Source organism: Glycine soja, chromosome 10, assembly GCF_004193775.1.
Source record: "Glycine soja cultivar W05 chromosome 10, ASM419377v2, whole genome shotgun sequence".
NCBI classification, from domain to species: Eukaryota; Viridiplantae; Streptophyta; class Magnoliopsida; order Fabales; family Fabaceae; genus Glycine; species Glycine soja.
This window is the reverse complement of record NC_041011.1, coordinates 13,626,190-13,653,167: the sequence shown is the minus strand read 5'-3', so window position 1 is coordinate 13,653,167 and position 26,978 is coordinate 13,626,190. Positions and strand designations below refer to the sequence as shown.

The 26,978-nt window shown below is 34.8% G+C and overlaps 1 pseudogene; it reads right to left on the bottom strand.

Moving 5' to 3' along the window:
• Positions 1 to 7,595: 7,595 nt before the first annotated feature.
• On the bottom strand, positions 7,596 to 9,086 carry LOC114371429 (annotated as a pseudogene).
• Positions 9,087 to 26,978: the final 17,892 nt, after the last annotated feature.

Here is a 26,978-nt window from a genome sequence, read left to right as displayed (position 1 = left end):
CATGCCAGTGGGCACGCCATGGCCTGAACGATTCTGAGAGCTGCGTGTTACTAGATCGCCATGGAAAATGATTGTTGTGTTCACGTGAGGAAGTGCCACAAGTGCCAAACCTTCACGGATAATGTTAATTCTCCACATGTGTTGTTGAATGTGTTGTCAGCATTGTGGACGTTTTCAATGTAGGGCATAGACTTGATTGGGCCTATCGAACCCAAAGCTTCGAATAGGCATCGTTTCATCTTAGTCGCCACTGATTACTTCACCAAATGGGAGGAAGCGACCTCATATGCTAATGTGACTAGGAAGGTGGTGTTCAAATTCATCAAGAAAGAAATAATTTGCAGATATAGGTTGCTCAGGAAAATCATCACCGATAAGGCCACCAATTTGAACAACAAAATGGTGAAGGAAATGTGTGAGGATTTCAAAATCCAACATCATAATTCAACACCTTATCGACCCAAGATGAATGGGGTAGTTGAGGCCACCAACAAAAATATCAAGATTGTTTAGAAGATGATAGTGTCCTACAAGGATTAGCATGAAATGCTACCCTTCACATTGCATGGTTATCGAACTTCTGTATGCACTTCTACTGGGGCAAACTCATTCTCTTTGGTGTATGGGATGGAAGTTGTGCTCCCTTTTGAGGTGGAGATTCCTTCTTTGAGAAATCTAGCAAAATCAGGATTGGAAGAAGCGAAATGGGCCCAAGCACGTTTTGACTAGTTAAATCTTATTGAGGGAAAGAGATTGGCTGTCATGAGTCATGGGCGGCTATATCAGAGCCGAATGAAGAGCGCATTCGACAAAAGGGTGTGCCCGCGTGAGTTCTGCAAGGGGAACCTTGTTTTGAAGAAAGTATCACATGCTCATAAAGATCATCGGGGGAATGGGCCCCGAACTATGAAGGACCTTTTATGGTAAAGAAGGCTTTCTTGGCTGGAGTACTATTACTCATCAACATGGATGATGAAGAGCTACCTTCGCCTGTGAATTTTGATGTTGTCAAGTGATACTATGCATAATGCTTAGGGCATTTTTAAAGTCTCACTATTTGGGCCTCCCCAAGGACTCGTTAGGATCTTTATGTTTTAGGCTATCATTGTAAACAAAGTTGCAATGTTAATAAATATGGATTGATGTTTTGTATCTTTCTCCCTAATGTGTGTCTTTTGAATTATTTTATTTGTCATTGAGTATGGATGTACGCTTTCATTTTGCTCGCTCATGTGACCCGCACTCCAGAGCCAATGGCTGAATCTACTCGATCAGAAGTCGCTCGTTCGGCACGTTCGAAAGGGGTGTCGTAAGTGCTGAGTAAAATTGAACAAAAACACTTGGTTAATTGTTGCGCTGAATGAATGTTCAATACAAACATGCATGCGGCTGCATCTTATCATCTCTAAAATTTTTGCAAAGAAAAAAAATGAAGAGTCATTTTGGGTTGTGATAGGCGCCACGCGTGAACCTTGAGTAGACCTAGGGTCAGATAAGAAAGGCGATGCAAGCATGTCATAACATTTTAAACATTTGCATGTTAACATTCTCTTTTTCAAGGCATTAGAGCAAGTGCTAAGTCCACGATTGGATTTGCTCATGAACGAAGAAAAGAATTAGGAAGGATGGGATGGCAAAGCCTTGGCTACAACCATGCGTCTGGCTAAAGACGTTAAAGAAGCACTCCTAGGAGGCAACCTAGTATCTCTAAACTTTGCTCTTTAATTTTATGCTTTATGCTTTCTATTGCAAGTTGGTATTTGTTCAATTTTCTTTTTGAATTATCTCATGAATTTGCCTAGGATTTATACGTAATTATAAGGCTTACAAAAATAATTAATTAATTAATTAATTTTAACTCGCCTGGGCGAGTCAATGCAGACAGTAGCTTAAATAAGGGGTGAAATCAGATTTCACCCCCATTTTCTTCAAAAAATTCAAAGCTTCATCACTCAAAACCCACGAGGCATCCATTTTGGCAGCAGCATCCAGCCATCTAAGTGTATATTCCCTTCAAATCTTTTGCATTCCTTTCATCTCATCCAAGTAAGAATCATCTTCAGCTCAGAGTTTTGTTTTCTTCTTGTTATGTTTGATGATTTGTGCTTTCTTTTTGAATGGAGAATGCAACATAGATGATGGATGTTTGGTTGTTTCTTTTTGTGTAAAAGAACGTTGGTTTGAATCATAGTAGGCCATCCTTTTTGGTTTACCTATTTGCATTGTTTGATTATGCTCGAATCCTCAATTTTGCATGCTTAAACATGTGCACACCAAGTGTTTAATGAAATGCCACAAGGGTTAAACTATGTTCTCTTTTAAGTTTTGAAATGTTGAACATGTTTAGTCACTTAATTTGGTATGATATCAACTCAAATTGATAATTTACATAAGGTTGTGAATTGAATTGAGAATATCATTTGAGTTGTTAATGGGCAAGTAAATTTTTAGGTTTGAATCACCACCATTTTCTTGTTAAAATTAGAGCAACTAGGTGGATTGAATTTGTGCTTAATGTTGTTTTTCGGTTGTAAGGCTATTTTGGACTGAACTTGTGCACAAATTACCTTCTTGGTTGCTAAAAGATAAATTAAATATATGAAAAAGTATATATACATATAAATATATAAAAGAGATAGGAAAAAAAATTTCAATGGTTAGCTCTTTTTTTGAAAATAAATTTTGCTACGATGCTAGTGTCGTTTTGCCTTTGTTTTTGTTGTCACAGATGGCCCCGAAGAAACTCCCTGCTAAAAGATTTAGGAAGACCATTACAGGAGAAGGATCAAGTTCAGCTCCACCTGTAGAAATCGAGTTTGATGGGCACCATTTTCAAAGTGAGGAACACCAGCGCCATTTTGAAATGATTAAAGATTGGTATTTTCTCAAGGAAAGGCGGGTCTAGCTAGCTGAAGGGGAGTATACAGAATTTCAAGTGGAAATTGCTAGGAGGCATTGGACGCAGCTAGCAAAGCTTATGGCTAAATATGATCTTGAAGTAGTCATGGAGATTTATGCTAATGGCTAGCCTACTAAAGAAGGCATCATGGATAAGCACTCCAGAGTGCGGGGCCAATGGGTTCCCTATGACACATATGCTATCAATCAATTCTTGGGGCATCCATTAGTTTTAGAAGAAGGACAGTGATGCAAATACACTAAGAGAAGAAGCCAATTTTCAGGTTTTGATGAAGAGACCATAGGCTAGCTACTTTGCTCCCCCGGACATGATTTTGCACGAAGCGTAGCAAGGAAGCGGGTGCAGATCATGCACACTAGCATGACCACTCTGACTTAAATCTAGATGACCTTTCTACTTAGAAACATCCTTCCAAGTGACCACAACTCTGATCTCACGCTACCCAAATGTCACCTGGTCTACAGCATCATGACCCAGATCAGTGTTTATGTGGCGCAGCTTATCTCGAATGCCATACACCAGTTTGTAGGTATTGCACCTCCAAGACACCCAGTGGACCCAGAGAAGTCCAACAGGGCACTAGGATTTTCGGCATTGATTTCAGGTCTCTGCCAATTCTACAAAGTATCGGTCGCGCCAATAAAGCTCATCTGACCTCCCATTAACAGGTCATTCATTGAGAAATATTGCATGCCAAGGCAGGTACAGCAGTCGAGGCAAGACCAGCAGCAGCAGTCAGCCGCAGACGCACAACCATCGCCTTAACATCAGCCACCATCCCTAGAGTCCATCTTAGCTCACATGCAGAGAATGGAGCTCTAGATGCACGCATACATGCAACATTTGGCTGATCAGCAGGCAGCAAACCATTGGGGCCAAATGCAGTTGAATGACAGCTTCTATCAGTATACACTGCACCAGAATCGCCAGGATCCTAACCCTTACCCGTGGCCTACTCCCGAGCAGTTCAGAGTCATTGTCGCATGACCTGGGGACATGCCCAATTTTCAGGAGGAGGCAAGTTCTACAGATGCTCAAGGAACTGCCCAAGGTGATGAAGGTGGAGCTGAGGATGATGGTGACATGGCAGAATTGCTTGATTTCTTCATAAGAGGAGGCTGAGCTCCCCGACCATGTTCTTCTAAATTTACGAACTTGTCTTTATCTTATTTATTGCTTTGTTATGTTATTTGTTGTGATGATTGTTTAAAAAGGAAAAATTTATGCATGGTTTATTTTTGATTTATTTTCGCGCACGCTTTGATGTTTGATGGTGTAGTCTTGGATTAAACTTTGTCCGCGATTCCAACCTTTTTCTTAAAACTAACGTGCTTTTCAAAGGAACAACCACCAGTACTCTTCAAAAATTTTGTAGATTGAAACACAACAAAAGGTTTTTGAAAAAAAATGTGTATGTTGAGGATAAAAATAATGAAGGACTTTCTCGAATACCAAATGGACTCAGATGTTTTTGCATGGACTTGATAAAAGAACAATTTTTGAAGCATTGATTTGATCTGAATGTGGAAACAGGCCCTAAGCTTTAGTGACTACGTGTGACCATAAATTTTATGTTGAGTGTCCGCATGGATATGTTCTACGTTTGGTTTTGCATGAATTTCTAATTGTCATAACATATGATTCATGGAAGTGATCTGAGCATTCTTTCTTTTTTTACATTTTAAGTCATTGGCCAAACAACTGTCCCAACGCATATTATTTTTGCCATTTTGTAAACCCTTTGAGCCAGACACTTGATTTTTGTCGGAACACTAAACCTAGGATGAAAGCTTCCTACCTTACCTTAGGATAGGAGAGCAGGAGTGTTTTCAAGGGAGATTTCTATCATTTTTGTGGCTAGTTGTGGGTTTTGAAGGAAGTTAGGTATTTATCAAAATTTCAAAAGAAAAAGTTTTTAAAAAATCGAAATCAAGATAAAAAAATGGAAAAGAGCAAAAAGAAAAAAGGAAAGAGAAAGGAAAAACAAGTTCTTTGGAATAAACAAACATTTGAACCATGTGTGGGGTTGTTTTAAAGAGTAAAAGGAACAAAAATAATGATACAATGTCTTCAGTCTTTTACATTTTCAAAGACTTCAATGTCTTTAGTTTTTAACATTTTCAAAGAATTCAATGTCTTTTGTCTTTTACATTTTCAAAGACTTCAAGGTCTTCTGTTTTTTACATTTGCAAGAATTCAAAGTCCGTTATCTTTTACACTTTTCGAGACTCCAATGTCTGCTATCTTTTACGCTTTTCGAGACTTCAATGTCTTTTGTTTTACGTTTTTTTTAAGACTTCATGGTTTTTTTGCTTTCATAGGACTCAATGTCCTTATCTTTATAGGACTCAATGTCCTTGTCTTTATCTTTCATAGGACTCAATGTCCTTGTCTTTGTGCTTCTTAGGACTCAACATCCTTTATTTTCTATGCTTTCAAAGACTTCAAATGTCTTATGCTCTTATGCTATAGGACTCCAATGTCCTCCATTTTATGATTTGTAGGAATTCAAGATCCTCTTTTGATGTTATAGGACTTCAACGTCCTTTTTCTTCTTTGTTTTCTTTGGCATTCGGATGAAGAGCTGGATCGCTCGAGTGAAATTAATGTCATTATCTTTACTTATCTCTTATTTTTAACAAAAGATAAGTAAAGAGGGGCAGCTGTCAGACCCTAATTTCATCCGGGTGTGATATTTTCATTATCCACTTATGATGTTTTGATTATTACTAACTAAATTACGATGCTTGGCATCGGTTGCAATGCAGGGTCGAGGGATCGCTCGAATTGATGTTTGATTGTCGGATCCGAGAACAAAAACCACAAGGAAAAGGGCGAAATAGCCATTTTCTGGAAATTTCTGGACCCTAGCTCGCCAAGGCTAGCAACTGGCTCGTTTGGGCCATGAAATTCCTTCAACCCTAAGTAACTAGCTCACCTGGGCGAGCTCCAGCTCGCCTTGGTGAGCTGTTACCTTCAGGGCTAAGTAACCAGCTCGCCTGGGCAAGCTCCAACTCGCCTGGGTGACCTTTTCCTACCCCAAATGGCTTTTTCCTATAAATAGCCGTGAAGGGGAAGGGGAAAAGGATTCAGAAGGTTTAGAGAGGAAGAAAAACGAAGTGAGAGGAAGGAAAAAAGAAGAAAAGTGAAGTCGAGGCGCTGTCAAATTGCAACCGAGGATCATTCCCTACATCGCTTCTCCTACTAGCCTAGTACCCTGTGCAACAGCCGGTTAGTTCTTCTTCCTTTTCTTTTCTTTTCTTAAGAGTTGAATGTGATCCATGTACCCTTATAGGTCCTCTTTGTTCGCAAAATAAAATAAATCTTTCAAAAAACATAAAATCAATTTAACACACAAACATTCAGACTTAAAAAACTACGTAGGTCTAATTTTCTCATCGCTCTTAGGGATACGTAGGAGCAAGGATAACACCCTTGTCAACTCAAAAAAAATAAAAAAATAATAATAAAAAATAATAAAATAATATAATAAAAGCAATTCACCGTTATTGGGAAAATAAATAATTTTGAAGTCACGTTGTGCACACTCGATTAAAAGTTGGTGTCCCTTGTGACGAGCGCGTGGGGTGCTAATACCTTCCCTATGCGTAAACAACTTTCGAACTCTTATTTTCAAAATTCGTATATCCCTTTTTGGTTTTCTAACGTTTTCCTTAAATAAACGTTGGTGCCGACTCCCACTCATTTTCCTTTTTAAAAGACGCCTCTTTTATTTTCTTTCGCTGTCTCATCGTGAGGGAGGTTGCGACAAGGTCAAAATTGAAATCAAATCCTAATCATATGTTTAAGAATTATGTTTAAGAAATCCAATTACTTAGCACTACTAGATTATCAATATGACACTATGATTTACAATATGGTTATTCAACACACACAAATAAAAACTCTTTTCTTGCTAATGTTATCACTACTAGAAAAAATGTTTTTAACGTTGGTTCTATAGCACATTCCACGATGGTTTCAAAACCAATTTTCACTTTCCACGACAGTTTTCCAGCCGTCTTAGTATGTTGATTTCTACATTGGTTCTTTTAGAAACCGTCTTAGATACTTTTATTTATTGTTTAAAAAATGTTTAAAATGTTGATATTCTAAGATGATTTTAATGATATAATCGTCTTAGAAACTCCATATTCTAAGACAGTTTCCTAAAAGACCGTCTTAGATTCTATATATTTTAAGATGGTTTTCAAAGAAAACTGTTTTAGAAACATGACATTTGAATACAGTTTTCACTAAAAATCGTCTTAGAATCCTGACATTCTAATTTTTTTTTACATCAAACCAAACCTCCAATTTCAGTCATCTAGACCCAAAGAGATTATAATAAAATATCACTAAATTGTTTTTGCTCTAATGATTATCAATAAATTATTAATTGATTATAATGTTTACAATAAACTTGTCCTCTTCAATCAATCTAATTGTACCACTTTTGTTCCTTTACATTTGATTGAAGGGAATAATGAATTCATGAGGTAGTAATATTCCTTAATAGTTACTACAAGAAAATATAATAGCAAAATATGCTGAAGAAGTTCTAGCTAGTCAACAACGCAGAAATTATTCCCTTCTGTTTGAACCAAAGAGATGCATTTGGTTTGCAACCACAGGTTTCATGGCTTCCTTTGCAAGGGCCATAACATGAACTACATCAGAAATCCCACTTACACTCACTTGCTCTATAGTAGAAATGCAACAAGCAATCAAGGGAATTCCTCCTTGCTTCAAGGCACCTGGATGGATATGAAAATTTTATTAGAAATTTTATCACAATAAAACATGTAAATTGTGTACATCATTGAAAAGAAAAGACTTATTGGGAACTTACTCAACCCAGATTCTCTCTTTACTAATGAAAGTAGTCTAGTAGCATCTTATATTGTGATTATCTTGAACAAAAGAATTGACATTTGAAATTTTGACTTTAGTTCACAACTTCTATGGATTTTAGTTCTCACCCATCGAGAAGAAAAAATGAGTATAAATTAAATACTTACACGAACATCTTACAGAAAACACATTACATATGAGAATGAAGAAAAAATGTGCTCCTCAAACCAAAATGACTCATTTATTAGACATGACGTGTTTTCATAGAACATACTGTATAACAATCATATAATGAATATAGTTCCCACCATATACATGAAATAGAAACTGAGAACAATATAGACCAATATATCAAGAACAAATTTTCTGCTAAAGCGTTGAAGTAATCTCAATTGGGCAAATGAAACTAAGTGGTTTGAATAAGAACTCATTATCAATTTACCTTGTACATAAAAAATCATATAATCCCCCCCACCCCTTATGTGCTAATTATTCAAAAATAATTTCACTCTAGCTAACTATGGCACACACACAACATATGATACAAGGCTATTCTTCTTCATGTTTATCAATCTCAAAATCGAAAGTTGAGAGTAATCAAATTACCCATTTATTTTTTACCTTGAGCTTATTAAGGATTTGTTTTCCACATAAAATGACAAGATGAGACCTGTATATGGATAATATGATTCAATAGGCATACCTAAGTCATAGGGATGGATAACAGCGGCTCCATAAGGATTTCCAAAAGGATTTACAAATTATTGTTGGGGAGCCATCATCATTTGTTGTTGTTGTTGTTGATATATGAAAGCTTGTTTTTTGTTGGACCTGGAAGCCATCTGAACAAAAGGTGGAGCAGCAATTGTATTTGAAGCAAAAAATGGATTATGCATTGTCGGTTGCATCATGTTTCCCCCTAGTGCTGGCTCCCATGGATCATAGCTGGCATTTTGGTTGTTTCTCCTGAGTGCATCATTGTATAGGCTGTCTAGTGTACGGTTGTCCAAACCTCCAGCCTGATTACCAAGCAAGTCACCACTACTCATTATTAGGAAAACAAAAACATGTGTGGATGCAAGAAGTTTTTGTAAGTGTTAATGTTGAGATGCATTACATGTGAGAGACCGATGTGTATTCACTAATCATGCGAGCTAAGTGAACAGTCAATTTATTGTAGAAGAAAGTATACCAGTTTGCTAGTTGTCGTGGCACTTTCATTTGAACTAGGAGCAGTAACAAGGGCCAATTCAATTCTTGTAGTTCCATTTGCTTGATTTGAAATAGCAAAAAGTTGTTGTTCAACAGTTGAAAACCACCATTAATCAGACATCATATAAATTGACCCTAAGACATCCGCTTAAATACATTCTAAATAGTAATATCATATGGAACATTCAAGTCTTAATTGCCAAAAAAGTGAGGAAAAAGGAAAATAATATGGGATTCACATTATTGACCACTAAAAGTAAGAGGTTCAATCCTCATACTGTGAAACATCACACTTCTTGAAATGAAAACCAATTCAGTTCAATTCCATGAACCAATTATTAATCCCAAGAATTTCCCCAATATCATTTTCTACATCAAGGTTGCTCCATCTTTAGTTGTTGGTTGCACCATGGTCCTCAAGCCTACCGAGCAAACACCTATCTCTACTTTCTTTAATGCTCATCTTGCTAAATTGGTATGTGTATGTGATCCATTTTCAACAATTAAATAATTCATTAATATCTTTATCAACCATGCGTGCATGGCTTAAAGATATAAGGTTGGTTGAGTGGCTAAGAAATAAGGGAAGGAGGGAAATGTCGTGTGTTCGATCCCTCTTATTAACAATTAACATTTTTCGACAAAAAAATGCATGCATGCCTCTTCATCACAAGTTACTTTAGCATAAAGGCTTATAAATTAGATTATTTTCCTTATTTTGAAGGTTGGAATCCTAGATGAAGTGATCAATGTAGTGCCTGGATTTGGCCCAACTGTTGGTGCTACATTAAGCTTACACATGGATGTTGATAAGGTAATTAAATTTACATGTTAAACATTCAGAAGTACCATATAATCTTAAATAAAACTAGTTAAATATTATATTAATCTATATATTTGAGTATATGCTTCTTTACTTGGTGGTATTTTTAGGTTAGCTTTACTTGTTCAACACAAATAGAACATGAGATAATGCAGGTTGCAGCTAAGAGTAACTTGAAACAAGCTTCACTTGAATTAAGAGGCAAGTCACCCTTCATAATTTTTTTAAAGGTTCACAAATGCATTGGATGAGAACAAGGATGAATATGCTACTTAACATGGCATGAGCAACAAAAGGTTTGAAGCACAACTAATTTTACAAGTTTCAAAACTTCAATGTTTTCATAAATTGTCAACATTGTGAGGAAATAACATAATTGTTGAGAAAAGTTTAATTAATCTATGAATGCTATGAAATTTGTTGAGATAAATGATGATGCAATCCTATCCCGCAAGGGCATTGGGTAGAAGACTCCAAGTAGATTGGGCTAGAGATCCAAGGGAAGGCCCTAGGGTTCTCATTAGCCTTAGGGTATATTTCGAGCCCATGGGCTAAGTATGAGCCCGCTTATCCTTGTAAATATTAGAATAGGTTTTTCCTTCATTTGGGCCTTGTATTTTGGCCATTCTAGTAGTATAGGGTTTTAGCCTTGTATTTCGGGGCATTTTGAGTAGTCTTTGTAGTAAGGACTTTTTTTTTTGTATTTTCATGTTTTTTGTCATGGGGGTGAGCTTAGCTATTATAGGGGGTGCGTAGCTAAGTTCTAGCTTCTCGTCTCAAGGAGGTGAGCTTAGCTATTAGAGAGGTATGTGTAGCTAAGCTCTAGCTTCTTTAGGAATCTTCTTAAGGAAGCTTCTCAAGGAGGTGAGCTTAGTTATGAGAGGGGTGTGTGTAGCTAAGCTCTAGCTTCTCAAGGAAGTTTTCTCAAAGAAGCTTCTCAAGGAAGTTTTCTTAAGAAAGCTTCTCAAGGAAGCTACCTAGTCTATAAATAGAAGCATGTGTAACAGTACTTGTTGTAACTTTGATGAATGAGAGTCTTGTGAGACATACTTCAAAGTTCCACTTATCTCCCTCTTTTATTCCTTCAATTTCGTGCTCCCCCCTCTCTCTTTCTCTCCCTCTTTCTTTTCCTCCATTGAAGCATCCTTCCAAGCTTCTTATCCAAGGCTCATCTTGGTGGTGAAGCTCCTTCTTCCATGGCTTATTCCCTAGTGGATGGCGCCTCCTCTCACCTCTTCTCCATTGTCTTCCGCTGCATCTCCATGGTGGAAAATCACCATTAAAGGACCTCATTGAAGCTCAAAGATCCAGCCTCCATAGAAGCCCCACAAGCAAGCTTCCATCAAATGAAAACCTTGATCTTTGTTCCCTCTATCAGCATCATTAGTAACCTAGAGTATCGATGTCAATATTATTCTCCCAACCATCCTTATTTTCTACTTTCACCACTCATTCTCACTATCATCCAAGTATATCCACAACACATGCACCACATCTAGTGAAGGGCTTTATGAAGAACTTGGCAGGTTCTCAGATAACATTGCAAACAACATGACAATTTTAACTGATTCCTTTTTCTGTTTGAATGAGTTGCAGGAATAGAGGTTGCAAGGATTTTGAGTTTAATTTGGCTACTATGATATACAGTTTTTTATTTTCAACTAGATGTGCATGAAATAATGCACTCACTCTTTATGATTGCATCCTTAAAATAAAACCACACAGACCACCATAACAAAAAATAAAGTTCTTCAATGTTCATCCATACTTAATCCTTTCAAACTATTGGTCCATGGGGAGCATCTTTGGCACTCTTTCATGGGTTGCAGAAATGATGACATATTGAAAAATCAAGCTAAATGTCTTTGACATAAGATCCAACCAACCTGCTCAACTTTAATAAACTTCTCTCCACGTCCAATATCAAGATTATGACATATTTAAAAAAAAAACTCTAATCATCTCTTAGCCTGGATTCATGTAGAGAATCTTTAAAATAACTCGATAGATAAAGTTGAGAATAGAAAAGGAAAATTACACCATAAAAGATACTTGGTGCCTAACAATAGTAGTCTCCTAAATACATAGAAAGTTGAACATCAAGCTTCAAATCCATGAAGATAACCATATATACCTTATCAACCATATTGACTACTCCATCACTAATAGCCTAATAAAGTTTAATGTGATGGCCTGTGTGGCTGCACCATATAAAAGTTAAAACAAGTTGAACAATTAGTATGTTGCCTGCCAATGTTGTAAAATTTGTTCATTAAACAAAACCCACCACCTGTGAAGTGTTTGGGTAAAAATTTCATCTATCATGATTTATTTGCATCAAAAGCATACCTGGCAATCAATAACTCGATGGAGAAGTTGTTGTAAAGCTGGCAACTACTGTAACAGTTCTACAATATCCAAATCTTTGGTCCTCTGTGACAATTCACAAACTTTGAAGTTTCCTACTTTATATTTACGTATGTAATAAGATAGCAATAGCAAGTAAGGGCCTTCTTGTATCATATTATTGCTGAATAATAGTCATTAATAGATACTACACAGATAATTCAACTACTCATGTTGATGTGAAAAGTTTGAATTGTAAAACAGTAAGTTAATGAAAATGATAAAAAAAAGTACTGACAGGATGGTTTGCCCCAATGTCATACTTCAACACATGGAAACATTCCAGCTTTTCCTCCAAAAATAAGGCATAAGTGCAAACCTATCCAGAATAATCCCATGTTGAGCAACAAAACAATGAATGATAACTACAAATTAAATAAGCATAATAACAAAAATGACAATAAAATCAATCGTGGAGAGAAAGATAGAGCCATTTGGACTGGAATCATCTTTAAAATGAGTCATGTTGAGCTTATGACTGCTACTTCTCTCATAATTGATGAGTTCTTCATAAAATGTAGGATCAACTTCCTTTAGAGCATGGTGAATGACAATTAAAGTTTTCAATGCAACCTAGAGGTAAAAAAAACTTGTCAATCAACCAATATGGAATCAAAATAAAAATTACACATGATCAGTGGTGGTTTACATGAGAAGTTGAGAACTAAAGAAGACTAAAGAATTACATGAGAACTAGTTGGAGACAAGGTAGACATCATGTTTTGAAGTTGCCCATACTAAGTTTCTCAGTTGCATCCCATAAACAAATATGACATTAGACTACATTTCTCAAATCAAAATTTGCAACACACAATGACATAAACTAGTCACTCATGCAGCTCATTTAGATTTGAGTCATACCTTGTTTTGGTGAACAGGTTGTAAGGCCTATAACCCTTCTACAATTTCAAAAACCAGACCCAGACAAATTGTAATAAACAAATATATATATATATATATATATATATATATATGCTCAAATAATTGTCAATAAATTAACAAACTTGTTTTAATGTTTACAATAAACATTTATAAAATATATATATTCCTCTCATATCATCTAAACCTTTCAAAATCGTATGTTTTTAACTTTTAAAAAATATGTTGCTTATTTCTTGTAAATTGTTTTAATGGTCTCGATGTCTAACGGTGTTCCATCACCAAAACACTACAAAATATAAAATATACAAATTAGTCACGTGCATGTAAAATGATTAAAAAGTGATAGTAAACTAATAATTGAAACTTGTTAAAGTAAATATACCATGTTCTATTCATTCTTCAAACTCCCGTTGACTATGTTCCACATCCAATGCATGGCATAATAATAGTCACACTCATAGCCTCCACTTTGAACATGACTCTAAATTCAATATGAAATATATTTAAATCCCATAATGACAAAGTTACAAAACATCACCACTCGGATTAAATCATTGATTAAATGACTAACCTTTACTTTAATCCATTAAGGTGTAAGTTGATCAGATTTACCATCCAAACTAGTCTTCAATCTCTTCATTGCACTGGTTAAAAAAAAACATCAATGTATATAGGAGGATAAAAAGATTTACGTATTCATGCTAAGAATAGAGTAAATGAGTTATAATTTAAAACTTAACTTGTTAATTGCAACTTTGATGTGAATATCACATGCATGACCATCTAACTTATTTCATAAAAGGTGTGGCCCTATCCCATTCAGGAAGACCCTTTTTATACTTAATTCATACGTACAAGTTAAGTATCTTTTCTTAAATTTGATGAAATTTTGGCAGCATTTCGCATTGATCTCCAAGTACACGACATGCAAGGATGACATCAATTCACCATGATCAAGTATGCACCCGGAGAACAAAGCGATATGCACTAATCCAAAATTTCATCAAATTTAACAAAACCTATACGTATCAAGTATGTATAAAAAATGAGTCTTCCCAAGCTGTCCAAACGAACAATTCAAGATTCAATGCAACGATTAATCCAAATTGTCTATATTAATCATTGTATTGAATCTGAAATGGGAAACTAAGGTTCACTTAGAATGCATTAATCCTTAAATTTAATATAAAACAATAGTATAAAAGAGAAAGACACCCACATCAATTATAAAAACATTAACAAAACTTGAACGAAAGTGAAAAACCAATTACTATGTGAGTGCGGTGACGGGGTGACAAGACAAACAATGACGCCAATTCAAAAATGCAACCAATGAATGTTCTTGTCAAATTTATGTAAAAATAATAATAATTGATTAATACATATTTAAGAGACTAAAATAGTAGTAGACTCATTTATAAATAAACTTCTGGAATGTTTATCAGCTTCATTATCTAAGTCAAAGAAGAAATATATGTTTACCTATTATTAGAAATAACATCATGAAGGGTTCTTCCTAAACCCATCTAAAGTGGAAGAAGCATACCAAATTCTAGGGAAAATAGATCACTTATTAATTAGTGTAAGACATATGAAGAATATGCAGGGTGAATTGTCTTTTTCATGTCCTGTTAAGTTATATATCGAGGAAACAGTTGCATTTTGAATGTACTAGAACATGCAAAGCAAAAAAAGTACTTTATTCAAACTAATGCTAATAGTGTTGATGTCATGTTGCAATAGTAAGTTGCATTTGTGCTAATGATGTTAATAGTGTTGGTGTAGTAATTGACTACCTTATTGTACAACCTGCCTGTTTACCAGCACAGCTATGTAGATTTCAAAAGTACAACATGCAAGCAAAGCATGCCTTATCTCGTTTTGTTGCATGTTTTCCCATTGTTAATTCCATCCACTTGAAAATAATAATAAAAAGGGAACTTCGTTTAACTTGTCAATGGAAATTTAAATTTAATTGTTGATTGTTTTAGATGCACTTGCGTTATTTATTTATTAGTATAATAATAATAATTATATTTGTTTCCTCCTCTGAAGGGTTTCAGGTTCCAGAGAAAGAGGAAGACGAAAACCAGAGTACCACTATCACCATCAAAGTAATAAACAACCTCATAAAAAAACAAATTTTACCTCTGGCAGCAAACCTACCTACATAAAAAAAGTTAGTAAAAAATTAAAATAATTAACTTTTAACAAACAAATTTACTAACTTTGATGAACTACAAATGGAAATGACATTTTTGCTAGGAATTTCCAAATTCTAGCTTTCATTATATATTCTTAATGCTCAATATCAAGTTCCAAACCCACAGAACAACCATTCTAAACCAAAAAGATAAAGTAAGCCTAAATTAGTTGGAATTAAAGAATTACATTACATATAGAACAATCAAAACATAAAATTAACAGGATTATCAAATTGACCAATATTTTTGCACTTCAAGTTGAAATATATTGTCTAGAAAAAGGTGAGGTTTTAAGTACAAGACATTTGGCATGTACATACTATCTCAAGAGTTAGAACCAGATTAACACTTTGTTCTACAGATAACAAGGAATCAGAGGATTACAAAGTGAAATGAAGGTGGCCAAGAGGAGGGGTTTTATTTTGATCTTACCTCACCACCAATCTAAGGTGCTGAATTTATGCTCACATCCGAAATCCATCTCATAGATGGACAGAAATTATCCTGATAAACCCTCCAACTAGCTGCAAGATCAAAGGTAGAAGCCTTGTCTGCTTTAGCAAACACTTGATACTCAAGAACCTCGCCACTATCAAGCCTAAACAACGCAAGCCTTGCAACCTCACCACATTAAAACTAAGGACAATAATACTATATCAGTAAAATCACAAATTTTGCAATCACAAGGCACAAATCAAAATAAAACCCTAATAATAAAAGTTCAAAACCTCATCATCGTTGGACTTGCAAACGATCTTGTCAAGTTCCCTCGTGTTCTCGATGGTGCGAGGAACCTTCTTCTCTAGAGGCTACAAAAAAAAACACGAAGAATTTTTACCAACATGTAGTCAATAACCTTCTTCTCCGGAAGGAAGCTTCAATGATGGCACTGGACACCTTCGGTGGTTAGGCGAGGGAGAGAGGGGGAAAAGAGACTCTGAGAGGGTGTGAGCTAGTGAGACGCTAAGAAAGGACACGAGTAATAAAAGCCAAAACACTTGACCTTTAAAGATAGTTTTCAAAAATTGTCTTTGAATTAGCTTGTTGAACAACGATTCTCTAAAGAATCGTCTTCGATTTCAGGCTTTGATGTCATTTTTTAAAAAATCGTCGTTGTAATTTTAGTGATATTTACAAAAATGTCACCAAACTTATTACCACAATTTTGGTAAAACCATTGTCGATTCACCATCGTTGTTTCTCATGTTTTTGGTAGTGATTGTTTAAAATTTAAAGTAGTACAATGAGAAAATACTAAGATTCATTCATGACTTGACCAAAGGGCTTTGCACGAAAAAGACATGCCCAAAAGAGTAAATTAGTCTTTCAATGCGCTTTCTCTCCTAGCTAGTGATCCATTTTATTTTGTACACCAAAAAGAGAAGCTATATTCATTTCGTTGTATAATAATGTTGCAATGAGCATATGTAAAACGTGCATGCCATGATGAATGAGCTTCCTAGTTTGGACCCCTGAAAATTGAAATGACACGAGAAAGAAAGTCAAGACGAGGCAGAGAGCTTGTGTATATGTGCCGTGTGGGATGTTTGTTTTTGTGTCATGGTATGGGGAAATCCCTACACACATGCATTTGACAGAAATTCCGGTGCACAAGAGTCTCTCTCTCTCGGGCTAATCTTTTTGTTCCTAAAGAGTTGAGATGATGTTCCCATTTTCATTTCATGTTCAGCACCAAACCCATGCCTATAATTCCTAACTCAATCTTCATGTTATTCCTCACTTGGTCAGTACTTTGTCGGGTGATTTTCATAGCACTGAACTCCCATTCAAGCACTTTAGTTAGGTTAATTACAAGTGTTTATTAAACAACTATAATCTTTCTACATTTTTTTTATACTTATCTTACATCTTTTTGTTTTTTTATTTCTTTATTTTATCTCTCTTTTTTCTTAAAAAAATTAAATACAATATGTCCACAATCCTCTATTTCTAATATCTCATTAATATTTTTCTCTTTTCTCTCTTTTTCTTCTTATTGTATCACACTTCATACCTAAATTTCTCTATCTTCTATCACTTTATCTCTCTAAGTGTCAAGTAATATATATATATATATATATATATATATATATATATATATATATTGTACCCATAATTAATTTTTCATTTTTGAAAGTGTGTACACATAATTGTGCCAAAGCATCATTTTTATTTATTAAAAGAGTCCTAATATTTTGACAATTGTTTAAAATTAAACTTGTTGAAAATCCAACATTGACCAATGATATGACTAAAATAACTTTCATTGTTAATAAGTTAGATACAAATCAAAATTCTATTTAATGGTATTAAAACATATGTCACCAATTATTATATTGTTAGGTTTAGGATTTCCCTTCATTATTAGACAACTTGCAAAAGTTTACAAATTTTACACTTAATATCTAATTAGTCCTTTGGAGATCATACATTAATTAATGATATAACACAAATAATATATATATATATATATAAAAAAGTGAGTGTTAACTCTCACTTAAGTTAATTTTTTTTTAATTTAGTTAATTAAACTTAAATTCAAATTCAAAAGAAGACTTTTTCTTTTCTCTTTTCATCATAATCCGTAACTTTGAAATTAAATTCATTTATAATGGATTGTGACTCCAAAAGAGTGTAAACAATAGAAAGTGGGGGTCCCTCCTCTTCCCCATAAAGTGAAAATTGTAGTGGGATATTACTTTCTTTCTTTCAACAGATTTTTGCTTTGGAACCTTACAATACATATTCCAAGGACAAGGCACCCGCGACTATATGACTGAGCCAGCAGCAACATATGTGTACCTCATATACGTACCACGAGATCATCATACAAGGGTTTATTCCCTTTGATGATAACATGAGATGATATGTATGATAACTAAGAAATAACAAAGGTACACACACTTTCGATCATTTTCTTTTCTTTTCTTTTTTTCTTTACTCCTCTGTCCAATGTTTTCTGGCTTCTAATGGATGAAACCCTTTTTCTCTCTGCCTTTTGCTTTTACTTGCTCCGTAACTGAAGGTGTCTTTATCTCCCTCTTTCCCATACCCTTTTAATAAATCTTTGAGCACCAATCAAAGCCACACCTTTTTTCACCCCTTATGATGGAAAGTGGATTTAACATGTAGCTTTACAATATTAGTCCCAATTGAATGGCTTCCACAAAATTTATGACATTTACAAGGCCTAATTGTTTTTGTGGCATTGTAATTCCAAAGCCATTAATTTAAAACAGACATTCTCTTTGGAAATCATGCATGGATGGCAAGTAGTCAATTACCAGTTGTTTCAATCACAATCCCTGACATCAACTGGTTCTTAGTGGGATGTCTAGGGAATTTATGTGCCAACTTTAATGACAACCATAAATGCAGATTTAGGAAATTGGGGATTTCTTGCCTTAAATGGCTTGGCATTGGGGAATTATGGGTATGTCCTCCATAGCACATTAGCTCTTGGATTCATTGTGGTAGATTTCAATGGTATTAATTGACATGCATTATGGCACATGGGGTATGTGATCACTAAAGCCAATAATCAGTGAATGTGAATGTGTTGTGTTTGTGTGCGTTGATGAGGGATTTTTGGGAGTGTAATGTCACTGGGGACAAATATTTATATAGGGTTTGAAGTAGGGGTAAAATGGAAATCACATCAATATCAATATTGTTTTGCTTAAACAACAATATCAATATGACTTTACACGCATATAAATCTTGTGCATGAATATTTTTTACTCTATGATATATAAGGGTATAGGAAGGGAGTATCAAAAGTAGTTAAGAGATCTGGTAATTCTGTGGGGTTACTCTCTTTGTTCTTGATAGGAAACATCTGTCCCCACTTTGATATGGTGTCTGATGTTTGTGCCTAAATATCTAAATGGACTTTTTTTAAAAAAGGCAAATAGCTAAATGGACTTGCTTCATTTTCATGGGGATGCCGTTCATAGGTTGCAATTTGCTGCGGGCGTTTGGCTGTGAAAAATTGAGAAATTGTATTAATTTAACACTTAGTGTGTAGTTTTTTTTTATATGAGAGAAGATTAAAAATAGAAGAGAGAGAGAAGCTGTGAAATAATAGAATTGATAAGAGTGATAGGATGAAAAAATAGGTACTCCATTTTCGTCTCAAAATAAATACAATTTTAACCTTTGAAAAAAATCAAATTAACTCAAATTCTCACTTTTCAATGAGTATTCAAATATTTATTCTAATTTTGTCATCTAATAAATGTTGTTGTCTTAAAAGACTTAATAATATATTTATTGAAATTAAGAGACAATAAAAATATTTTAATATAATTATCTCCTAATAAATAATAATTCTCATAGAATACTTACTTTTTAATTTGTGTAAAAAAATTTAAACATATGTTATTATGAGACAGAGAGAATATTATATTATATAACCAATGTCATTTTCGATGAGATTGTTATGCTGACATGAACAGTCAAGCAACTCAAGTCTCAGTTTTTTTTATTAGAGAACAATTTTTATGGAGTGTAAAGAAAGGACAATTGCTACAGTGAGTAATTGATGCTTTCTGCTATTTGATGGGGTCTAATCAATTTTATTTATTAAAATGTCAGTATATATATTTATTTATAAAATTATATTTTATTAAAAATTATATATATTTACTTATTATTTAAAACTTTAAGTATATGTTAGTCCTATGTTATTTTATATTTCTTCACATATTTAAAATTATTATTAATTTGAAATTAATTTTATTTATTTAAATTATTAGTACATATATTTTTTTCATGTATTTTAAAATTATTTAATTAAAATTTACCTTATATATGTTTCAAATATTTTAAGGCTTTTTCATTGCATTTTAAATTTTGAAGAGAAAATTCATGCAATTAAAAATTAATAAATATTTATTTATTACTTAAAAAAATTCATAGAAATATATTAAATTGAAATTAAGATTGATAATAATATATAAAAAGTGAAATTAATTGTGGGATATATTTTTTAAAAAAAAGAATTATTGAGTTGGAAGAAAAATCGATTGAATTATTTCAGTTAGTAAAAATGATATGTCATATAAGAAAATATTAAAAAAAAACATATTAAATATTAAATATAACACCTTATGTAAGTTGCTGCCGTTCAAAAAAAAAACCTTATGTAAGTTGCTTGAATAGAAATGCCCTAAAGTAACTCAAAATTTTGCAAGGACTGTTTCAGTATTATGTTATATATGTTAATATTATCAATATCAACAAAGGATTAAAAAGGAGAAGTAATTTTATTTGAATTTTATTTGCAAGGTAGGGTTTGTTTTGAATTATAATATAAGAACCTATTAGGCTAGCTAATCCTTATATAGATTGGCTGAAACATGAAGTTTGGGTCTTTGCCCGGTAGGATTGTGATGAAAATTGGGCTGCTAAGGAAGTGGGTTGGGCCTTTGCCTCTACAGATGGAGTCCATTAACTGGAGTCCATCTCCCTATTGTCGTTTTTCTTTCTAAAACGTAGAAAACAAGTAAGGTGAAGAACTTAGCAATTATGTAGGGAAAGAAAGACATTGGAGATAAATAAATAATTGATTTGATTTAATTAATTTTTATTTTTATTTTCACCTCTTGAAACTAAAATTTTGATTATGTGTAACTTTTCTTAATTAAAGCGCACCTAATAACTGAATTCCTAATTAAATATAATCAATAATCCTTTTTTTTCAAAAATCAATCAAATCATTCCCTAATATGCGAGATACAAGGAGGACAGGATAATAAGAGTATGGACTAGCATTGTTAATAATATTGTTACTAATAAGGAGACTTAACTTAATTGGTTAAGAAGAATATGTGAGTGTTATGAATTCTCACATATTATATTCAATTAAAAAATTGTTATATAATTTTTTTATATATTCATCAATGAAGATCTAGCTTTAGTTTCCAAATTCCCATTCCTTTTTAGAAAATTTTCTCAAAATTCCACAAAATTAATCTTATGATCATTTACTCATTTATAAATAATAGATCATTGTATCATAAAATACATGGATCAATTGATGTGATTGTTTTAGATTCACTAGAGATCTTAGCTTCAAGTTCTAGGTATATAGCTTTATTAAATATTTAGAGAGAAAAAATTATCGTTCATAATACTCTTATATAATTTGAAGATTATTGTTTTGTAAAGAATATCATTTTGTTTAGACAAATAAAAAAATAGACCATTGTAGATAAACCTATGTAAACTCGGTACATGAGTTAGCGATGAATTGTTTGTCGAACCCGATTGCTCGTTGTACAAGCAAACCAGAAACATGACAAATTTGGATGAAGTTGAGTCTTAAGTGATGAAGGCAAGAGAGAAAGAAAGTGAGGAACAGAATGAAACAAGGAGAACTAATCATGAAACTAAAAAAATAGTAACTAACTTCCATTGAACAAACTAGTTCCACTTATACAGCCATTACAGGAACCACTCTGCAATTATTCTACAAAACTAACTTTGCAAATTGGTCCTTCTAACTGAAAATAACAAAAAAACAAACAAACAACTTCAAATACAACTCATCAAGGACTGAATTGACTTTTAACTAACTCCAAACTCCAACATTCTCCCTCAATTCAGATCCTTCAAGCAAATCTGCTTGAATCTTGAGACTTGGACTGGTTTTGTCATCAAATCTACTAGTTGTTCTTCTGCTTGACAATATTCCACATCTACATTCCTTTTCGAAACTTGGTCTCTAATATAGTGAAACCTAAGCTCAATATGTTTGCTTCTACCATGCAAAGTAGGATGCTTGGCCAAGTTGATTGTAGATTTGTTGTCAATCAACAAGCAAACAGGTTTCCTCTCCCTAAGCTTCAATTCCTCGAGTAAGTTCATCATCCATATTGCTTGACATGCACCAAGTGATGCTGCCACATACTCAGCTTCACAAGTAGACAAGGCCACCACATCCTGCTTCCTTGAACTCCAAGCTACTAGTGCATCATAGTACATGAATAGATACCCTCCAGTACTCTTCTTCTGTTCTTGATCTCTTTTCCAATCAGAATCTGTGTAACCAAATAGATCTGATTCACCTGATCCAATTTCAGAAGGAAACAGCACACCATTGTCAATTGTCCTTTTAACAAACCTAAGTACTCTTTTGGCTGCTTGCATGTGTGAAACTCTAGGTTTTTGCATGAACCTGCTGATCAAACTTACTGCAAAGCAGATATCAAGTCTGCTGTTGCATAAGTACCTCAAGGATCCAACCAATTGTTTGAACTCGGTTGCATCAACAAGCTCCTCTTCAGGGTCCTTCTCGAGCTTAAGTCCTGGTTCAGCTGGTGTGGAAGAAGGATTGCAGTTCAGCATGCCAAATCACTTTAAGACCTCCTGTGCATATCTACTTTGATGCATGAACACTCCCTTCTGGACTTTATTAAATTCTAATCCAAGGAAATGTGATAGTTTTCCTAAATCAATCATCTCAAATTCAGCCATCATGAACTGCTTGAAGACCTAAATCTCATTTTCACTAATACCAGTCGCAAGTAGATCATCAACATACAGATAAACCAACAATAGATTGGTTGGACAATTAGCCCTTACATACACATCATGCTCAGTCTTGCATTTGTTGAACCTTTGTTTGGCTAAGACTCCATCAATCCTCATATTCCAAGCTCTTGGTGATTGTTTTAAGCCATAAAGGGCTTTCTGAGCCTGTAGACCTTATCTTCATGCTTTTCTATTTCAAAACCTGGTGGTTGTAGTATGTACGCCTCTTCTTCTAGGTATCCATTTAAGAAAGCCGGTTTGACATCCATCTGGTACATGGGCCAACCTTTGTTACTAGCAGCAACTACAATCATCCTCACTGTCTCCAATCTTGCAACAAGAGCAAAAACTTCATTGTAGTCAATTCTCTTTTTCTGAAGAAAACCTTTTGCCACCAGTCTAGCCTTGTACTTAGCTACATCCCCATTTGGCTTATGTTTGATCTTGTATACCCACTTAACACCTATGGCCTTCTTTCCTTTTAGAAGTTTGACTAACTCCTAGGTCCCATTCCTTTCAATTGACTGTAGCTCTTCCTTCATTGCTTCTACCCATTTTCCTTCCTTACTAGCTTAAGGAAAGGAAAGAGGCTCAACATCAACAAACAGTGCAACATGCACTACTTCACTGGGCAGAAGTTACCCCTCATCAGTGATAGTGTCATCAGTGTGTACTTCAAAACCCTGAAGTCTTGATGAAGGAACCTTGGTTCTTTTAGGCCTTTTGTCTGTTGTCACCTCTGGGTTCTGGTCAATGTGGACCAGTGTCTCATGATCTGCAGTTTCAAAGTCACTAACTAATTCTGAAGCAGGCTCATCAATCTTGATCACCACTTTCTTTGAACTGCAATCATAAAGCTTGTACCCACCAGTACTATGATAGCCCAGCATAATCATTTGTTCACCCTTTTTGTCCAGTTTTCTTCTTAATTGATTTGGAACATGCTTGAAGCACAAGCATCCAAACACCCTTAGGTGCTTGAGACAAGGCTTACTTCCACTCCAAGTTTCTTCAGGTGTCACATTCTCTAGCCTCTTTGTTGAACATCTGTTGAGCAGATAGGCTGCTGTTGACACTGCCTCACCCCAAAACTCCTTTGGCAAGTGAAAATTCCTTAGCATACACCTGGTCATGTTGACTATGGTTCTATTGAGTATCTCAAATACACCATTGTGGTGTGGTGCATATGGAGGTGTGATCTTATGAATATTACCCTCATCCTCATAGAATTTCTTGAATTCATGTGATGTGTATTCACTACCACCATCTGATCTGAGTCTTTGAATCCTATTTCTACTTTGTGTTTCTACCATCACCTTGAATCTTTTGGAGGTGAGAAACACTTCACTCTTCCTGCTTAGCAAGTAGATCCACACCTTTCTTGAGTAATCATCTATAAATGACACAAAATATGAACTACCCCTTAGAGAAACTTTCTCAAAAGGTCCACACACATCAGTATATATGTTAGTTGATGAATACGACTAACTTTTGTGTATAAAACCTGCATAAATTGTATCAAACTTCCCCAATTTATGATTATTTTGTAGTGTTATAAGTACTTTATGTTAAATATAGGTAATAAATACTTAGTACTTCCATTTTGTGTGTTTAATAATCATTTTCTCTCAATTTCAGGTTAATTAGGCGATTTTGAAAAGTGTTGTTTTTCACCTTCTCGCTAAGCCAATCTGCTGGCTTAGCGAGCGTCCACTAAGCGCAACACTCATTTACTAAGCACGAGGAAGAATCTGGAAGAAGTAAGCTATACAGGTTCGCTGAGCGCACCGCTTCATCTCACTAAGTGCACCGCTTCAGTTCATCCGCTGAGCGAGAAACGCATGCGCTAAGCCGAAATTCACTAATGTGCACTAAGCAGTTCAGAATTGCGCTAAGCGCATAAGCACGAACAAGGCTACCTATTTAAGCCTAAAATCAGATTTTGTGAAGGGAGTTTGGGCTAAGAGCTGAAGCTTTGCATGTCTAGTGATTCTAGAGAGAGAAAGGTCCAAGTTCCAGAGAGTTTTGAGAGATTTTGTTGTGTGAAGATCTGCAGAGACCAGAGCTTGAAGAGGAAGCTATTCTGAGAGCTTGAGATGAGTTTGTGAGTGATTGTGAGATCCTAGAGGTGAAGGAGACATCCTCACCACTTGTATTTTTTCAATCTTTCATCTTGTTCTTCTCTTTGTTGTAAAGGAGGCTTCCTGGTTATGGAAAGCTAAAATCCTCTGTTGGATCTTTCCTGTAGGTACTTGATGTAAATATCTTTCTATCTATTTAATGATGTTTTGTGTGTTCTATGTGCTATCAGCTTTTCATTCTAGTATGCCTTTACCTTGATCACGTAGATGCATGCTTTGTTAGGGTCATTCAACAGTGGAAACTGGTCTAATTCTGATGACCTTGATAAGACAGGGCTAAGTTGTCGTACTATCACGAGGAATCGGGGTGCGATAATTTAGTTGTAGTATGTTTGTCTTAATGCGGTCTTGGTATAGTTTAGTCTAACAAGAGGAATCTGAAGACGATGCTTGATCAGGATTAGGCTAAACTATCATGAGGAATCAGGGTTTAGCATCTCAAGAGACACCATAGGAACACATGAGCATTGTTAGATAGAAAATATCCTTTTAGCATCAGGCACCTATTAGGAAGACCAACACGTTTTCTACTTGTTTTTACACATCATTTCTCTTGCGTGATTTTCCTTTTTGCATAGATAGTTTACATACTTGTTCATATTCACACTTAGATTTTCACACTAGACACCTATTCATTGAAATAGCTTACCAAGTAACACAAGTTTCCCGAGAGTTCAATACTCGGTTCTTATCGTTTTATACTACTTGTGCGATCTGGTGCACTTGCCGGAAGCGAATAATAGACCAAATTCAAAATTGCTGAAAACTTAGTTGGTATTTCAGTATTATAGGACTTCCTCGGTTGTTTGGATTCACAACAACTGTCACACACTTTACTTGGTTGTTGTACATAAGCCATTCTTGTAACAATTTTATTATTACTCATCATACTATGTCTTTTAAAGTTCAAATGGCCATACCTCTTGTGCCAAAGCCTGCTTTTAGAGTCTTCAATGACTGAAAAACACTCTTGATCCTGCTGAACTTGTATTTCAATCTTAAAGTTCCTGTTGCTTGACACTGGTGCCTTGATAATCATCTTACCCTTTTGATAAAAAATCTTCATATGATGGTCCTCAAGCATTGTCTTGTATCCCTTCTCAAGCAACTGTCCCAAGCTCAACAAGTTGCTATGCATGGTAGGTACATAGAGAACTTCATTGATTGAAGATCTTTTACCATTTTTTTTGTGAATCAATACCCTCCCAAGACTTTCTGCCTTGACTGTACTGTTATCTGCAAACTTGACATTCTTCTTCACTAATTCGTCCAGATCAATTAGCAAGTCTTTCCTCCCAGTCATGTGATTTGAGCACCCTGTATCCAAGTACCATTCATTGTTGGTAGCCTTGTCTGAATCATTTGTCACCATCAAAAGGACTTAATCATCTTCTAAGTCACTCTCCTGAGCTAGTTCTGCTTGATCATCTTTTATCTTTTGTGCTTTCCTGACTTTGCACTGAGTTGCAAAATGACCCCATTCTCTATAGTACCAACATTGAATATGTTTTCTTCTGGAGTTACCACTTTTACCTCTATTCTGAGAGCCTTTCTGCCTTACTTGTGACACACCATCATCATGGTTGGATTCATCAGCACTTGAGTCATCAGTACCATCATCTCTTGTTTTTTTCGATTTATGGTTTTTTGATTTAGCCTTCCCTTTACTATTTTATGAGCCATTGTTGAACCTTTTTCCACTCTGAGCAAGTAAGGCCTGTTCAGATGACCTATCTATTTCCCTCTCTTTGATTCTTTGCTCGTGTGCTTCAAGAGAGCATTGAAGCTCATCCAATTTCATTTCTGCAAAGTCCTTAGATTCTTCTATTGCAGCAACCACATAATCAAATCTTGAACTTAAGGTTCTTAAAACCTTTTCTACAAAATCTTGATCCTTCAAGGTTTCACCACAAGCCATCATCTAATTTGACAAATTTTGCACACGATTTAGGTATTCTGCTATACCTTCCTTCTCATTCATTTGTAATAGCTCGAATTTC